Here is a 6,328-nt window from a genome sequence, read left to right as displayed (position 1 = left end):
GGATAGCTGGTCCCTCTATTGGGTCGACATACGGCAGGCTCTCTTCCTCCCATTCATTCTCTTTATTAAGCAATCTATCGTAGTGGCATCTCCAGAGCTCTTTCTTTGCATCCTCATTTAGTGCAAGCGTACCATCATCCATGCGAACACATTTCTCTTCCACGACATCACTATTCTCTCTCTTACACTGTCTTGCAACACGAAATACCTCGAGTCTTTGGTCCTCACGGCGCAGAACATTGGCAAATCTTTTCTTATCTGCTTCCCCTCTGGCTAAATAAACCTGTCGCCTAGCCTCCCTTCTGGCACAATTCCCTGCTACCACCGTTCTTCCAGTCCTTCCAAGCCTGTTTCTTTTGTCTAATAGCCCTGTCTACCTCCTTGTTCCACCACCACGTTACTCCGGGTCGAGAGGGGACCTTACACCACCCACAGATCTGGTCGGTGGCTTTCAACAGGTTGTCCCGCAGAAATCTCCAATTGTCTTCCACGTTGTATGATGCTATATATATATTTATTTATAGGAAGATTTTAATTCAGAACTTATGAAAACAAGACATTTGTTCTACAGAGCCAGAGATGGTTACAGCCGGGTTGGTATTGAAAGGATTAAAAACACCTCTTCATTTGGGCAGATGGACATTAGAAGTAGTTGGAAGGGTTTGGCTTGAAGGAAATTTAGGCTGTTATTTCTAGCGTATAGAGTGACCACATTGAGGTCTCATTCTCTCATGTCGTCTGCTGATTATTTTTCTTTCAATTAGTTTTAAATATAACAAAGAATTTTGTAAAATAACTTCGTTATCATTAAGCTAGTGTTAGGAACATAAATTGTGACTAAGGTTTCGTAGAAGATTTTAATTCAAAACTTATAAAAACAAGACATTTTTACTCAGAGCCAGTGACGATTTCAGCCGGGTTGGTAACGTAAGGGTTAATACCAACAACAGACATAAATTAACTTTCTCCATTTAGTTGCCCGTGGGGCTTTATCCCTTTATCCTCTTTGCCTTGAGAAGGGTGCTTCAAATAAAAACTTTGCAAAGTTTATTTCCAGCACCTTAGGCTGGAAACACTATTTTCTGACATCATTTTCATTATTACTCACTCACTACGAGGTATACTTCTGTATAACTTAATTATTTCTGCATTTTATGAAGCTTTTCTAGAAGAAATCTTTAATTCAGACTCAGATGATGATTTTGAAGGATTTACTCCCGTAGATATCAATGGTGGAATGGTCAGAAGTGACGGTCATTATGTTTATAGTGATGCAACCGAGCAGATGCTATCGTCTACGGCTGGTTGATTTTCAGGAAAATACGGGACACAAGGAAGTACCTGATGGCATTTCTGAGGGGCGACTCTCTTTTGTCACTTCTTTAAAGACAAAATTCTATCTTTGTCAATGAGATAAATATATATGCTAGTCAGGAGAAGGCCAGGTGCCGGCACCTCCTCGTATATCAACACATCGAAGGACACCACTTTTGAAAAACAAATGATATTTGCAGCAGGATTCACTAAACTTTCATCATTTGAGAAGGAAGAAGGGACTTTGGAGGAAGTTATCTTGTGCCAGGTAATTAAAAGTAAGAGACAGAAACAGGTGTGTTGCCGTAGCAGAGTGTAAACAATAAAAACAGAAGAAAGGTGAAAGAAGCTTTTTTTTTTGGTTTGTTGAGGTTTTAACTATTTCAGTTTTAATTGAGTCTTATTTCGTAGTTGTCTTGACGGTCTTGTGGGTAAAGACCTGAGTGCTATCAACTTTGAATACTCTGGGGTTAGAGTTCAATTCTTGCTAAGACGAAATTTGTTTTGTTTTGGAAGTATACTTCTCATATCAGGGCCCAGGATCTCAAACTTGATCACTTAGCTGCATGTTGAACCTTCATCCCCGTAAAGTAAATAAAAAATAGAGATCATCAAAGTTGTTTTTATAATTCAATTTTGCTTGGATAGCTTTAAATATCTCATCTTTACATACAATTACAAAGCTGTCTTGATGGTCGTGTGGGTAACGACGCTGGAGACAAAACTGTCAACCTGTAGACAGTAAGTTCGATACGTGCCGGGATTATTAGTTTTTTTTAATTGAATTCTGGGAAAAGTTAGGTTTATAAATCCTAATTTTCACTTATAAAATTGCCGCCAGTAAGATGGAACAGTGGTGCGAGAGGTGGAAGGGGCGTTGGGGCGCGTTCAGGTGGTCTAGGCTGCCTGGTTCGCGCCCCCCTTCCTCTTTCACTTCTTTCATCGCCGGACCATTGACCCTGGCGGGTTTTTACCTCGCCTCATCATTTTTCCTCCTACTCCAGTCCCCCTCCTACTCCTAACCCTCCTAAATACTCCTAATTCTCAAAGACGAAATTAATTAAATAAATAAATAATAATTAATTAATTAATTAAAAAAAAAACAAAATAAACAAACATTTCGTACGAAATACCTGCGGCTGAAGAAATACAGCTAGCTTTACTGATTGAGTGTTTACGAATCGATGTATGTAATTGATACATGTAAAGCCATTCCAGAATCGACCCTCTCTCATTGAAGTCACGTAATTGAAGCCGAGGAAGGATTAAGAATTAAGGCTGCAACAAGGTAGGTAAAGAATAGAATCTTTTTTCTTTTTATACCCATTGTCTTTTACCGTCGCCTTTTAATGCGTTTTACACGAACAAATTGACACAAGAGTCTTAATTTTTGGTTTAATGTGAACACCCGGCCATATATACGTATGTATAATGCGTTTTACACGAACAAATTGACACAAGAGTCTTAATTTTTGGTTTAATGTGAACACCCGGCCATATATACGTATGTATAATGCGTTTTACACGAACAAATTGACACAAGAGCCTTAATTTTTGGTTTAATGTGAACACCCGGCCATATATACGTATGTATATTGACATTCATTGGCAACATTACAATTTTGCAAATGTAATAAATACTTTTGGAAAGAAAACTTTGCTCCAACGAACCGAAGGAGCAATGAAATGTCATTTATCGCCCATTACATCTCGTACAGACAAGTGGGGGTAAAAACATAGAACGAATGAATATGAGGATGTAATGGCTACTACTGAACATCACTTCCGAGTAGTATCATTTAAATGTGTCTGGCATCAAGCTTATCATTCTATTAAGTAAACTGTGCATCTACTGTTTCATAAATCCACCACAGGTGACAAATGTCCATAATAATCTATCTCTGTCCCCAATGGGTCTATTGCCTCACCAAAGTGTCCTTTTTTTTTTGTAGATTGCCTACTTGGAACTTTCAATGTCTCTTCTTCTCTGACTATAACAACTTGTTTATTTTCTCTTCAATCGCTGCATTTGTCCAATGTTAAAAATCCTGTAGATGTTTTATATTGTGTTTGTGTAATCAATTGGTGGGTATTCTGTTGTTGGAGTTACTGGGCTTTATGTTTGGTTGGGGATTCTAGAGTGATTAGTGTAATTCTGGTGTGTGGGCATTTGTGTATCACTCTGTTCTTGGTTTCCTTTCTCTTTTCTATTCCTTGTCCTTCATCTGGAGCCAGTCAGGGGCTACTGGCATCGACCACGTTCGCATGGTGCTCTTTTCATGCCCCAAAGAACAAAAATAAAAATAGGACTGCAGCTGGAAGTGCTCAGGTGTCACTGGGGCAGGCATTGAAGATTCAGCGCTTAGGAATGCTTCTGTAGGAGAAAATGCAGACCTTATTAAATATGCAAGGACCCCGAAACTTATGTCCTCTTAAGGGGTTTTTGCTTAATAAAAAAAATCTCTGTAAATGTAGTAGTTAGAGAGGAGAATAATTTGGTTAGGGGATATATTGGCAGCACTATTGAATTTAAAAGGAGATATCGGGTCCACATGAGCTCATTTTCGAATGCCAAATACTACATTGGCATATTATATTCATGATTTGAAGAGGAGGAATATGAGCTATACTATTGAATGGTTAGGCCTATCCAAAGCCCCCCCCCCCCCCTACACACTTTAATGCTAATGTAGATTATGCTTAAGGGAATCGTACTTGATTGACCAAACACCTTAATATATGTTCTTATGTGCTCCCTTTCTGTAATAGGTTTTTCTCAACATTCTTGAGTAGTTATAAAATTCAAATCAGATGCCCACCTGAGCTGTGATCTTGAATTGAATCTGTAGCAAATTTTCTTTTATCTAAATTTAATTATTGACCTTTGAAATGCATATATTTTTCTTTGTTCGACTCGTGTTAGCTTTTATTCGTGCATACCATTTGGGGCCCTGTTGTTTTGACCAATTGGAATGTTTATTCATTATACCTTTCAGTTTAGTCAACCATTTCATCAATTGCAGCAGCTTCATAACTAATTCAGTTCTCTGATAGCTTAGTTGTATATCTGATATGCTTTTATAATTACTGTTGTACTGAATAATTATTGATAGATCTAGATTAGCAACAGTCAGTGCTACTATCACCAAGTGAAAATCTAGGTTACTTTAGGTGAGCCTAATAACTGATGGTCTTGTTGTTTGTCACTCTTGGTGAGTACTTGACAGTATACAACTAAGCTATTACTATACATTAAAAGAAATAGGCCTCTGTAAAGTGCAATACATAACCAACAGTGGGGTTCATTGCTGGTTCCACTCCTAGTAACTGATGGTATTGGGGTGTTGTTGTTTGTCACCCTTGGTGAGCCCTTGACAGTATACAACTAAGCTATTACTGTACACATATATATTTATTCAGTTATTATGTCACATGCTAAAAGAAACAGGCCTCTGTGAAGTGCAACACCTAACCAACAGTGGGGCTCATTGCTGGTTCCACTCCAGTACCCGGTGTGGGGCATAGGCTAATGTACGGAATGCAAGCGAAATGATTGAAGTAATAATAATACAGTAAGGTTTTCTTGAAGCATTCACAGGTGTGGTTACGTGATAGAGAAGTTTGCTTGCCAACCATTCGGTCCCACTGCAGATATATGTGCGTCTGTGTTGGTGTTTACATCCTCATGAAAGACACAAAATAAGTACCAGGCTATTCTGGTCAGAAAGCTTAGCAAGAGCCTATGTATACATTTTAATTAAAATATATTTCGTTTTTGCTAGATTAGATTTGTTTCATTAAATTACCAAATTTCTCCTCAAACGCTAAACCCACCCCAACATAGAATATTCTCTTCCATTCCATAAGTCGGTATAGTGTACATTTAAAGACTGGATTATGTTTTTTCAATCAGGTTTCAAAGTTGTTGCAGTGTTTCTGTCATGTGCTGTGAAAAAGGGGTAAGTGATACGAGGGATCTCGGATTATACAACACTGCTTCAGACAAACCTATCCAACCCATGAGCCTGTGGAAGAAGAGGTGATGAGGAAGACATGGAAAGGTAGGCAAACTCTTATATACACACAAGCACATACATTACTCAATTCATAATATATACACATACATACATCACTAGATTCATAATATATACACATACATACATCACTAGATTCATAATATATACACATACATACATTACTAGATTCATAATATATACACACACATTACTTGATTCATAATATATACACATACATTACTAGATTCATAATATATACACACATTACTCAATTCATAATATATACACATACATTACTCGATTCATAATATATACACATACATACATTACTCGATTCATAATATATACACACAAGCACACACATTACTCGATTCATAATATATACACACACATACATCACTAGATTCATAATATATACACATTATTCGATTCATAATATATACACACAATACTCGATTCATAATATATACACATACATACATTACTCGATTCATAATATATACACACAAGCACACACATTACTCGATTCATAATATATACACACACCTTACTAGATTCATAATATATACACACACACATTACTCGATTCATAATATATACACACACCTTACTAGATTCATAATATATACACACATTACTCGATTCATAATATATACACACACCTTACTAGATTCATAATATATACACACATTACTCGATTCATAATATATACACACACACACATTACTAGATTCATAATATATACACATACATACATCACTAGATTCATAATATATACACATACATACATTACTCGATTCATAATATATACACACACAAGCACATACATTACTCGATTCACATACCTGATATGCTTTTATAATTACTGTTGTACTGAATAATTATTGATAGATCTAGATTAGCAACAGTCAGTGCTACTATCACCAACTCAAAATCTAGGTTACTTTAGGTGAGCCTAATAACTGATGGTTTTGGGGTGTTGTCGTTTGTCACACTTG

At 36.8% G+C, this 6,328-nt stretch overlaps 1 protein-coding gene across 4 annotated transcripts in view; it reads left to right on the top strand.

Moving 5' to 3' along the window:
• LOC106875495 (sperm-tail PG-rich repeat-containing protein 2-like) overlaps nt 1–6,328 on the top strand; it is a 697,644-nt gene that overhangs the window by 678,662 nt on the left and 12,654 nt on the right. For 2 of the 4 annotated variants that reach the window (XR_016239049.1, XR_016239048.1), the window contains exon 13: nt 5,228–5,375. The gene's annotated coding sequence lies outside the window, so the exon portion shown is untranslated. Of the gene's footprint in view, nt 1–2,445; nt 2,603–4,067; nt 4,527–5,227; nt 5,376–6,328 lie in introns of those variants that run through there. The other 2 variants (XR_016239050.1, XR_016239051.1) reach the window with 2 other exon arrangements.

This window comes from Octopus bimaculoides, chromosome 29, assembly GCF_046866305.1.
Source record: "Octopus bimaculoides isolate indiv1 chromosome 29, ASM4686630v1, whole genome shotgun sequence".
Lineage (NCBI taxonomy): Eukaryota > Metazoa > Mollusca > Cephalopoda > Octopoda > Octopodidae > Octopus > Octopus bimaculoides.
Note: the sequence above shows the minus strand (reverse complement) of the source record. Positions and strands in the feature narration are given on the sequence as shown.